The sequence below is a fragment of the Bos javanicus genome, chromosome 5 (assembly GCF_032452875.1).
Source record: "Bos javanicus breed banteng chromosome 5, ARS-OSU_banteng_1.0, whole genome shotgun sequence".
Taxonomy (NCBI): domain Eukaryota; kingdom Metazoa; phylum Chordata; class Mammalia; order Artiodactyla; family Bovidae; genus Bos; species Bos javanicus.
The window spans coordinates 74,952,559-74,964,323 of NC_083872.1; positions in this window are offsets into that span (position 1 = coordinate 74,952,559).

The window sequence follows — 11,765 nt, forward strand, 5'->3', positions numbered from 1 at the left end:
GAGGTTCCAGAACCACCTTCCTGTATTTACCTTGGGACACTGCCCTGACCCACTCATCTATTCCCCACACAGGGCTAGAATGACCCTTACGTATATTGATCTTTGCAGTACCTGCCTCCAGCTTTTCTCTGGCTGCCCATGACTTGAGCACAGATGCCAAACCTTAACTGCAGACCAAAGCAGTGTGCAAGAGCCTGGGTTCCCCTGAGGGTGGAGCTGGAGGCCAGTGTCACTCCATCCCTAGGGGCAGGACTGAGGGGCTGGGGGATGGGAGCAGGTACGGAGGGAAAATCCATCCAAGGACATGTTCTGACCTGGTCTCCCATCCGGGATTGCACCTGCCTGGACCTTCTGAGGAGCCTTCATGGGATACCTCAGTCTCCTCATCTCCAGGGAGGAAAGGGGAGCATCTGGGTGTGGCTCTCACCCCCACGGGCCTGCTCCACAGGGCACCAACTCTCTGTGTTTCCATGTGTGGAGCATGTGAGCACCAAACAGGCTCCTATTTCTGGAGCCCAGGGTAGGAAGCCAGAGACCCGGGACCTGGAAATGATCCCAGGACAACTCCTCAGTCCCTCCCCACGTGCTGCAGAGCCTTCTTGCACTTTTGTCCAAACCTCCCTTGGAAGACTTTCCTCAGTGCCTCTGACTCTGACTCCCTCTCATCCAGTGTTACCGTGAGGCTTCAACTGGCCCTTCCATTCCTTCCTGAAGATGTCAGCAAGAAAAAAAGCAAAGTAGAGACGCTCAGTCATGTCTGATTCTTCGTGACCTTATGGAGCGTAGCCTGCAGCCTCTCCCATCCATGGGACTTTCCAGGAAATAATACTGGAGTGGGTTGCCATTTCTTTCTCCAGGGGATCTGGAGAAGGATCAACTCAGGGATCGAACCATCAGCAGTCATGGCCATCGCCTGCCTGACCTTCAGAAATAGGAGTTCATTTCTTCATCAGTTCCTGGAGAATTCCCATCCTGCACAGACTTCTGGGCAGGGTTTCAGGCACTGGATACAGAATCATTCAGTGTCCACCCCCATGTCTCCCTGAACCCTTAGAGCTGGACCCCACTGAGCTCAGTGTGTGGTGGATGCAATTCCACAGTGACCCCTGTGTCAGGTGAGATCCCTGTGGTTCTGAGCAACAGAAACTGAGTCTGACTAAGTGAGCACAGAAGAGGGTGCTGGGGGAAGCAGGGCAGGTCAGAGAAAGGAAAGAAACCCCCAAACTCGCACAGTTCAGGAAGTACAGGAAGCAGGACAGGTCCCCCTGCAGGAGCTCACGGTCTGTCCCCTGAGGCCCCTGCCAGCAGGGGCCTTAGGTCCAGGCACCAGGAATCCCAGTGTCAAATTCTCAGGACACAAAATAGCTTGGGTCCAGGGACTATGTTTTTGGACCAGTAGGTCAGGCTGAATGATGAGGAAGATGAATGGGTAACAGGGACCCTGAACCCTGGGGATAAAGTCTTATGTCAAGAGGCTCCAGATGGAGTGCTTCCTAGATGCACGTGTGCCCTCTGCCCAGACCAACAGACATGACTCTCCTCACGCTGTTCTGGGTCCAAGCACCCCACACACGACAGTAGGTGCACCGCTCACTTCCCCAGCTGGAAACAAACATGAATCTCCTCCACCTGGTGCATCTCGAAGGGATGTCAGGGGTGAAGGGCCCCAGCGCGATGCCAGTGCTTCTCCTGCTCTGTTGAGCCCCTTTCTCAGTACTCTGCATGTATGTTATACATGTGCAGGCAACAGGGAGGTGCAGTAGGGACCCGACCTCCAGGAATATTGCTCCCCTGATACCAGTCTTCACTGGGATCCCACTCCCTGTTCCTCTTTCCTGCAGGGAAATTCACTCCTGTGGAGCCTGGGCTGGGCCATCGCTGTGACAGCACTGTCACCTGGATCCTCATCGGATCCTCACTGCACCTCTGAGAGCAGGTGGTATCACCCCCACGGAGAACAGGAGGAAGCTGGGCCCCGGGTCCAGGAACGTGGCCACGTCCCCTGCCTGGGAAGGACTATCCGGGGAGGGGCCTCTGCGTGCTTCCAGCCTCTTTCCTGCATCCAGGTTGAGCTGACTGGTCAGGAGGACACATGGTGTCCTGTCCCAGGAGGAAGTGAAGCAAGCACGTGGTATTTCTGTAGCACAGCTGTCCTGGGTCCGGGCCAGTGTACCTGCCTTCCTGGAGCCCAGGTCACGCGGCTGTCTGTCGCCACCTGCTGTCCTGTCCCGAGTGGGGAGAGACTGGCAGGGGTCTGTGCGGCACTCACATGCCCACCACCCAGGACCCGAGTCCCTCCCAGCAGGGCCTCTGGTATGGTTTCTAGTTTCTCTGCAGGCCCTGGCACTGGGTGGTTTTAAGCTGCTGCTCCCATGTCTCAGAGGTACCTTGCAATTCACAGAGCTGCCTTCACACCAGCTGCACACAGCTTCCTGTTGGCTTGTTCCTGGGGCTTAAACCTAACTGAGCAGTGTTGTTCTAAGTTGCAGAGGTCAGTATTTACACTAAAGCTGCTTCTTTTCAGCAAGTCGTGTTGCTTGCACAGAATATCTACCAAGTGTTTACATGCAGATGAGTGATGAGCTGGGCTGGGCCCCATCTCCCTGTCAGTGGCTATCGGTGATAAGAGACTTGTTCTGTCACAGCCCTGCTTCCAAACCACGTGCAGTCCCAGCTGGTCCTCCTGCCTGTGGCTGCACCATGCTCAGCCTCTGCTGCTTAGCTCCTCTGTCTCCTAAGGCTGCTAAACCCACTTTTGACTTTACATTACCTGTTAAACATAAAAAAATTTAAAAAAAAGCTTTTTCTCTATTTCCCTAAGGTAAAGCTGCCTGAACCCCAATGTTCACTGTGACGGTTGGTAGAAGTGCACATGAGCAAAGACACCCAGATGTAAGATTCCTTCAGGGCTGAGGTTCTGTGTTTGTCTGCAAGTCTAACTCATTACTTCCCCTTTGCTGACCGCAACTTGTTCCCTTCCCAACCCCTTCCCCACTATACCCCCAGGTCCTGCTTTCCCTGTATCTGGAAAAGCCTGCTCATAGTGCAGCAGGACAGACCCTGACTCCAGGCTCCTCACCCAGCCTTGGCCTTGCTCCAGAGCTCAGTGGTGTGTGCTGGTATGGGGAGTGGGGTGTGGTATGGGATAAGCATCCAGCCAAGGTCCTCGGTTTCTCCCTCGTGGTCCCCCAGATCCCAGCTCATGACTCAGAAGTGAGGCCAGAACAGCTCACGGCCAGAGGGGACAGCAGAGGGAGGCCCCAAGGCCAGACAGGGCAGGGAGCGGAGGTCCCGCAGTATCCCTGAAGCTTCTCCTGCCCTCTTTCTTGGTCCGAGCCTCCTCGTTCTCGCAAACCCTGGGGCACCACCACAGAGGCTGTTTCTTCCAACTCTCGCCCTGCTGCCTGCCCAGCTGCTCTGCAAAGATCAGCACCCCTGAACTGAACCCCAGTCTGGCCTTTGTCGCCTCCCCTTTGTGTGACCTGGATCACAGTTATCTGACCTCACCTATAAAATGAGAAGAATATTTCCCTATATTGTTATGAGGATGAAATGTAATGTGCTCTGTGGCCTGGGCCACACAGTAGGTCCTGCTGAGTGTGGAACTGTCCCCTCTACCTAGACTGTGTTAGATGCAGGTGGAAAACTCCCCCTCCCCCAGAATCACTTCTCCTTCCATGCTGTGTCACCACACCCGCCCAGGGATCTCATATATAAGCATGTGCTTACCAGGTCTGATACCTCAGGGAGGTACTGGCTCTACTGATCTCAAACACCCCTGTAGATACCCAAGTGCTCTATTATTTACTCCACTCACCCACACCCCAATCAAAAATACACGGATTTTGTGCTCTGGTTTCCCTCCATATGAGACCTGGGTTCCTTTCACTCTTACTAAAACAGGAAAAAGAAAAAAATTAACAACCCTTCATACTGCAGGATAGACAGAGAGAGAGTGAGCTGGTATCTCTTCCTCTTCAAATAAGGACACAAATCTTCCTGGATTAGGGCACCACACTTATGACCTCATTTCACTGTAATTTCCACCTTAAAGACCCTATCTTCAAATAGACTCATTGAGGTGGGGGTGAGGCTGTGGCTTCAACATGTGATTGGGGCGGTTGGACACAGTCCACCCATAACCCCAGGTGAATCCATCATGAGTGCCCCCAGGTGACTGCTGCTCAGGAAGATTAACTTTAACCACTTCATGCTCAGTACCATTTACCATTTACATTACACCATAATTTCTTCTCATCTTAGTCTTTTATCCAGCTAGGGTAAAAGCTTTTTTGAGGATACCACTGAGTATATCCAGAAGAGAGTAAGCAACAAAGAGCTGCAAAACCTGCTCACTAAGGCAAAACCCAGGAGAATTTTGTGATTGAGGCCCGTTTGTCCAGGTAACCTACACAGGTGCATCATCCCCCCACCTCAGGCTAGCTTCCTCCTGGCAGGCCTCCTCCAGGGGTCAGAGTGGAGCAGAGGGTCCAGGCTGGAGGACTAGTAGGCAGGCTTAGGAAGCAGGACCAGGACTAGAGTGAGGAGAGTGGGCCCCGAGGACACAAACTGAAGGGGCTGTGACCCTGGCAGAGGTCCCCTGAGTGGGAGGGGAACATTTCTTCCCTCCCTGACAGGATCTCCTCAAACTGGGCTAGAGGGCCCTGGGTGACTGTGTCTGCACACGCTGCCTGGGACCTGGCTTCTCCCTCCATCTGGGACCCTCTTCTAGTCTACGTGGAGCCGCCCTGACAGTGGAAGGCCATGTGGCTCAGGGAGCCCTCCAGGGTCACAGTGAGTGGCTGCGATTGTGTGTCATTTGAGGGATTCTGAGGAGCCTCACACATCCCCACCAAAGAGGAAAACACTTCCTCCACCAGCTGTGCAAGTGCCAGTTTATTCAGGTTCAGCCATTCAGATGGGTGTTTCCTCAAGTCTCTTGAGTCTTTAGAGTTTCCATAAAGTTGCACACGGCCTTAGGGTGCAGGTATGTGACAGTGTCGCCAGGTAAGGTGTGAGTTAGGCTGGTGACCCCCGAGAGGTCAGGGTGCTGGGCACTGAAGGATGTCAGGATCCCAGTTACGGTTTATTGCAGAGCGGAATTCAGGTTCCATCAGCTCCCAGACAGTGTCTGGGTGGGTTTCACACATGAAGCCTCCATTGTCCTCGGGACGAGTAACTGCCCTGGATTCAGTGTGCAGCAGGGCACACAGAGCACTGCCCCAGGGGTGCTCACCCTGCTCAAAACAGATCGTGATGTTTTTTAAAATGTTCATTTTGCCTGAAATATAGCATCAAATAAGTTGGGGAGGTGTCATAGGATACGATTTCTGGAAAGCTCTGGGTATGTGTACTGTGTATTTTGCTTATCCGTGCAAGGTTTGCAGTGCTCAATTTGCGCCTCTCTTCGTATTGTCATAGTCTTTCTTTTCTGTTAGTTGCCAGTAAGTTAATTCGGAGTTAAAGAATTTTAAATGCATGACAACAAAAGCCCTTTTGTGATGTTGAATGAGAATAGGACCAGGCCTCTGTCTTTTATTTATTATCGTGATGCTTTATTTGTCTATTACTGTGACCATTTCCAAGCTAAAAAATTAAAAACAAATTACTAATACCCTGGCCTGTTGTCTCTGAGTACTCCCAGAGGTCAGACTAATGCCCTAGTGTCCAGCTCCTCTGGAGGGCAGTGCAGATATTACATGACCCGAAGCCACCATTGTATGTCACTTTGTCAAACTGTCCAGTTGCCAAAGGCCCAAGCAGTCAAGCACACTCCTATCAGCCAGAATATTCCAGGAGCTTAGGGGCCACTTCCCAGTTGCCAAGGGCAAAGAGCAGGTTGACTCCTCACTGCACACTAAGGCCCTTGAATGAAGGTTTTCTCCCCCAATCCCACTTGTGTTAGTTTCTCTGCGGACTTTCCACCCACAAGTCCTTTGGAAGTGACGCTGTTGACCTGCCTCTGAGGCATCTTTATCAAATACCTCTCTTAAGACTATCTTAAAATGGCTTTTGCTTGTTTATTTCATGATTGAATAATGGAGTATCCATGAGGTACAAACATGTGTTTAATGTTGAAAATAATTTACATTTGCAAAATTCTTCCCTTGTGATTTATAATAAAATCTCTGTGGTTTATGCAGAATAGATCCATTGAGCTTATTTTACAGACAAGCAAAGTCTTTTTCTTAATCCCTTGATGTTCCTTGTTACAGGGAAGAAGTGGAGGCATTGCATGAATTTCTGAATGAGTTGAAGACAGACTTGGATATGGAAGACCAAGAGAGATTCCAACACGACCTGCTAGACAGGGAGAGGTTTTTAAAAGAGTTTCCTCAGTAAAAAAAAGAGCTGGAAGAGAGCATAAGAAAGCTCTACGCACCTGCAGACAGGGTTGACAAGTTGCACAGGGACTGTACCATCTTCAAGGTGGTGGCCAGCTCTACTGGCATTGTGTCTGGTGCTCTGAACACCCTTGGCCTGGCTCTGGCACCCTGGACAGCAGGGGCCAGGTGGCACTCTCAACCACTGGGTTAGGGCTGGGAGCAGCAGCTGCGGTGACCACTGTGTCCACCAGCATCGTGGAACACTTTAGTAGGTCATCAGCAGAAACGGAAGCCAGTGGGCTGTTGTCAACTAGCATCAAAGAAAAGGTGTCTGTGGGAGCTCAATGTCTGTGTGCACTAGGGATCGCTTTTTCTACGGCTGGTGCTGCTGCTAAGTCACTTCAGTCGTGTCCGACGACTCTGTGTGATCCCACAGACAGCAGCCACCAGGCTCCCCTGTCCCTGGGATTCTCCAGGCAAGAACACTGGAGTGGGTTGCCATTTCCTTCTCCAATGCATGAAAACGAAAAGTGAAAGGGAAGTCGCTCAGTCGTATCCAACTCTTAGCGACCCCATGGACTGCAGCCTACCAGGCTCCTCGATCCATGGGATTTTCCAGGCAAAGTATTGGAGTGGGGTGCCATTGAGTCTACAAATCCATGAAAGGGGTTAGGAACAATGTCCATGCTGCAAAGCTGGTGAAAGACAACTCTCAGCAGCCCATGCTAAAAGCTTCACGAGCACTGGGCAAGTCTCTGTCCAAACCAGCAAGGAGGTGAATGAAGCTTTCAAAGGCATGGCTCTGGCAATGACCAAAAAGGCCCGGATCATTGCTGGAAGCTTTGCAGGAATCTCCCTTGTAGTGGATGTGGGCTTCCTGGTAAAAGAGTCAGTGCACTTACGTGAGGGGGTAAAGACAGAGTTGGCTGAGAAGCTGAGGCAGCCGGCCAAGGAGCTGGAGGAGAAGTTTAAGCAGGTCATACAGACCTATGAGAGGCTGAAGTAAGGCCCGACTCCCCGACCCCCAGAGCAGTGCAGGAACCAGGGACACACGTGAGACCAAGGTTGAGAGCACCTTGTTAGAGGGGAAAGGAGGGGAGACAACACTGATGGAGCTGGGTGTTAGGAATCTGGCATTTCTGCAGCTGAGCACAGCAGGGGAGGAATGCATACAGGTGGAAGAGGGGAGAGGGAAGGAAGGAGCCTGGGTCCTAGACTAAGGAGGAGGGGGACTAGTGATTGACGGGAAGGGAGAAACCACTTATTTTGGACTAAAGAACACATTGGGGGCAGAGTTCCCTTGTTGCACGGCAACTAACAATGAGAGGCCAGGAATATGAAAGGCTTTAAAATGGGAGAAAGTCAAAGAGGAACCATAGGTGGGATCCAGGAGAAGTAGCCCGGGCTCCTCTATCGCCCTCCCCAGGGTTTGCTGTCCCAGCAAGAAGAGTCTCCCCCTGGTGGTGGTCTCTAGCCCTCCTTCTCCAGCATCAATGCACCTTTGATCCCAGCAGGTTTATCTTAGTTAGGCAGTGACTTCTTGATGAAGATGGTGGTGGTGGTGGTGGTGGCAGCGATGACTACTCAGTGGGTGGAACATTTGTCGAGATGCAGGTGATATTTGGGACCAGGATACACTGAGTGACTAATGAAGTTCCTATGAAATTCCAAATGCTGTGTGAAACAGAGGTTGATTTAAAAAAAAAAAAAAATTACAAAAGAAAGAAACGACACCAGAAGGCAACAACAGAACTTTGTGGTGTGTCAAGGTGATCAACCAGCCTGAGGTGAAGAGAGGCAGCCTCTCAGACCCTCGGTTTCTTCTTCAGCTGTGGGTGGGGCTGGGCAAGACATTTCATGTTCCTTTGTCTCTCCCCACCTTTTCTTCTCCAGACTCTGGTTCAATAAATACGAGCTGATTCACTGAGGCTTCCTTGCATTGGCTGAGGGGCTCAGCTGGGCTCCAGATGCTTGACCTCCTTCCTCAGGAGCATGTCTCCCAGGATCTCAGGGCGCACGTCCTCCATGGCTTCTCCTGCCTGCCCGCTGGGCTCCCATCCAGTAGTTTCCCTCAGACCCTGGAGCCCCCAGGCCCCATGGGACACACGGGGGTGCCTGTGTCATCTGACTTGGGTTGACTATGGGGATACTTCTCCTCCAGCCCCAGGGACCAGGATGGACATGGGGGACCCAAGGATGATTGAGAGCAGAGGGCTTGTGTGTAGGTGTGAGAGAGGGTCAGCTGTAAACAGAGGGGCAGAGAGAGAGCACACACCTCACCCAGGCTGCCTTCATGTTTCACCAGGACTCCTGCAGGAGCATCCCCTCTCCTCTTGGCCAGAGCCTGGACCTCAGAGGGTGAAGACTGAGCTTTGGGACCTTGCTATTTCTTATCATAAAAGAGAATAATTTGTTTTGCTGGAGGTTCACAGGAATATCATGACCTGACATCAAGAAAAGGCTCTGACACCAAGAAGGTTGCAACAACTAACCAGGCCCCTCGCTTACCTTTCTCATAAAAGGGCTTTGCTGAGAGCTTCGGGGAGTTTGGGATTTTTAAGGCACGAGCCACCCGTTTCTTTGCATGGCCCTGCAATGAATCTTCTTCGGTTCCAAACTCCAACATTTTGGTATTGTTTGACCTCACTGTGTGTTGGGAATATGGACTTGCATTCAATAAAACAGGCAGCCCAAAGTATTCTGTTGGAGCCTGTGGTCCCTCGAAGGCAGAGGTGGAGGCCAGGCTCACTCCATCCCCGGAGGCAGGACTGAGGGGCTGGGGAGAGTGGGCAGGAAGGAGGGAAGGCCCATATAAGGCCATGCTCTGACCTGGTCACCCATCTGGGCTTGCACCTGCCACGATCTTCTGAGGAGCCTTCATGGAATGGCCTCAGGCTCCTCCAGTCCAGGGAGGAAAGGGGAGCATCTGGGTGTTGCTCTCACCCCCATGGGCCTGCTCCATGGGGCACCAACTCTCTGTTTCCTTGTGGAGCATGTGAGCACCTAACAGGCTCCCATCCCATCGTGACCCCTGTCTCAGGTGAGATTCCTGTGGTTCTGAGCAACAGAAACTGCGTCTGGCTAAGTGAGCACAGAAGAGGGCCCACTGGAGGGAACCGGGGCAGGTCAGAGAAAGGAAAGAAGCCCCCAAACCTGCACAGTTCAGAAAGGACAGGAAGCAGGTCTGGGCCCCCTCCGGGAGCTCACGGTCTGTCCCCTGAGGCCCTTGCCAGCAGCGGGGCTTAGGTCCTGGCACCTAGAATCTCAGAGTCAAAATCCCAGGACACAGGAGAGCTTGGCTTGGGAGACTGTATTCTTGGACCAGTAGGTCAGGCTGAAGGATGAGAAGGATGAACGGGTAATAAGGACCTGGACCCTGAGGGGAAAGTCTCAGGTCAAGAGGCTCCAGACTGAGTGCTTCGTGGATGCACATGTGCCCTCTACTCCGACCAATAAATGACTCTCCTCACTCTGTTCTGGGTCCAAGCACCCCACACGCGACAGTAAGTGCACCACCTTCTCATATGGTTCGGACTGTTCGTGTTCATGGAGTTCTTGCGGAATGAATTTTTTGGCCACCTGATGTGAAGAAGCGAGTCACTGGAAAAGAGCCTGATGCTGGGGAAGGCTGAGGATTGCTGGCAATTCTGGGCTCTGTCCTTGGGGTTTTTTCAGGCCAGAAGGGTAGCAGACTTATCAGAATCTCAGTCACTTCTATCCATCCAAGAACTGCAGCTGCCTTCAAGGGAAATCCACAAAAAATGACTGTCTCATCCTTTGCCCATCATTCAATCTATGTTGACTCTCCTCAAAGTCTTCCTGTTCTGCTTCTCCTGAGCCCTCACGTGGCGGTTCTGCACTCTGCACTTTTGTGTTTTGTGCTTTGTACTAGGTCTAGAGTGTGTGGTTGTTGCCTGCAGGAGAGTCTGCTTGTCAGGAGCTTGTCTGAAATGATTTTTGAGCCTTACTTCTTTCGCTGACCTGTTGTGTGATCTGGAAGAAGTCGCGTCCCTGCCTTTGCCTGTTTCCCTATCTACATAATAAAATAGTAACTCTGCCCCTCTTCAGAAGAATCACATGATAAAAAAGTAAATGAATTGCAAATGGCCAAGTGCTCTTCTGATAGAATCATACCCTTCGCTCCTCCTGTCCTTCCACAGGCTCTCCAGGGTCCAGGGTGCCCCATGACCTCTATCCTAGGGAAGCAGGCCCTTACGGGGAGGGAGAACTTGGACCTCGGTGTTTCAGCCCCCCTCCCACCCCTTCCCCTTGGACATAAATCAGGATGGTGAAGATCCCAACTTTAGAGTCAGACCTGGGCTTCTATTTTACTTTATATCTCTGAGATCTCGGATAAGCTGTTTCCCTTTCCTTGATGAACAAGGCTGCCCTTTGCCTCCCCATTGATGGGGAACCCTTCTCTTGACACAGTGCTATTCACATGCCTCGTGTGGTTCTCGCCCTCTGCTTCCACATCAGGCCTGGCAACGCTTATCCTCCTGCGCTTTGCTCCTCTGGCTCCTAAGTATGTTAGGTCACTCTTGACTTTGAACTGCCTCTTTTAAAAAAGCAATCCTGTTTCTCTAGTCGCCTAAAGCAATGTTACCTGAGCCCCCATGTCCACTGCCACCTTTGTGAGAAATGCATGTGGGCAGAGACGTCCACAGGTGAGGTCCTTCAGGGCTGAGTTTCTGCATTTCTCTGCAAGTCTGACTCTTTACCTGCCCCTTGCTGGCCCCTACCTGCCCCCTCTTGGCACCCCCCTACCCCCACTCTGCCTTCACCAGGAGGAGGCTGCCCACTGATCATCAGGGCCAACCCCCGCTCCTGGCCCCTCCCCTAGCCTTGGCCTTGCTCCAGGGCTCCATGGTGGCCCCATGGTCAGCAGCCAGCTCTCATCCTCTGGATCGAAGCTCTGCAGCTCTGCAGCAATGTATGCCACATTGGCCAGAGCAAGGTTTTCTTCCAGGCCAGCATGCTGGCCCACCTGGAGGAGGAGCGGGACCTGAAGATCACGGACGTCATCATTGGCTTCCAGGACTGCTGCAGGGGCTACCTGCCAGGAAGTGAGTCCCGGGACCCCCACACCTTGCTCAGGACCCCCAGCTCTCCTGTAGCAGAGGGCACTGAGGAAGTGGGGCCTGGGCACCCTCATGTTGGCAAGTGTTCCCCGGGGAGGCCACGTGCCTTTCCCTGCCCCCCTGCTTCCTGGATTTCTGCCAGAGGTTTAAAGTGAGCAGGAGGGAGGGGTGACTGTGCTTAGATTTTCCTTCCAGGAAAGCCCCTGGCCACCGCCTTTCCTCCCTGTGTCCCTCCTGTAGGGGAGACACCCAGAGCTGCTTGTCCCTAGAGGATCCCGAGCTCCAGGGAGAAGGCAACCTTAAGTCTTGACAGCTCATGTGGGGTCAGGGGCAGGCTTGTGCAGGACAGCAGGAGGGG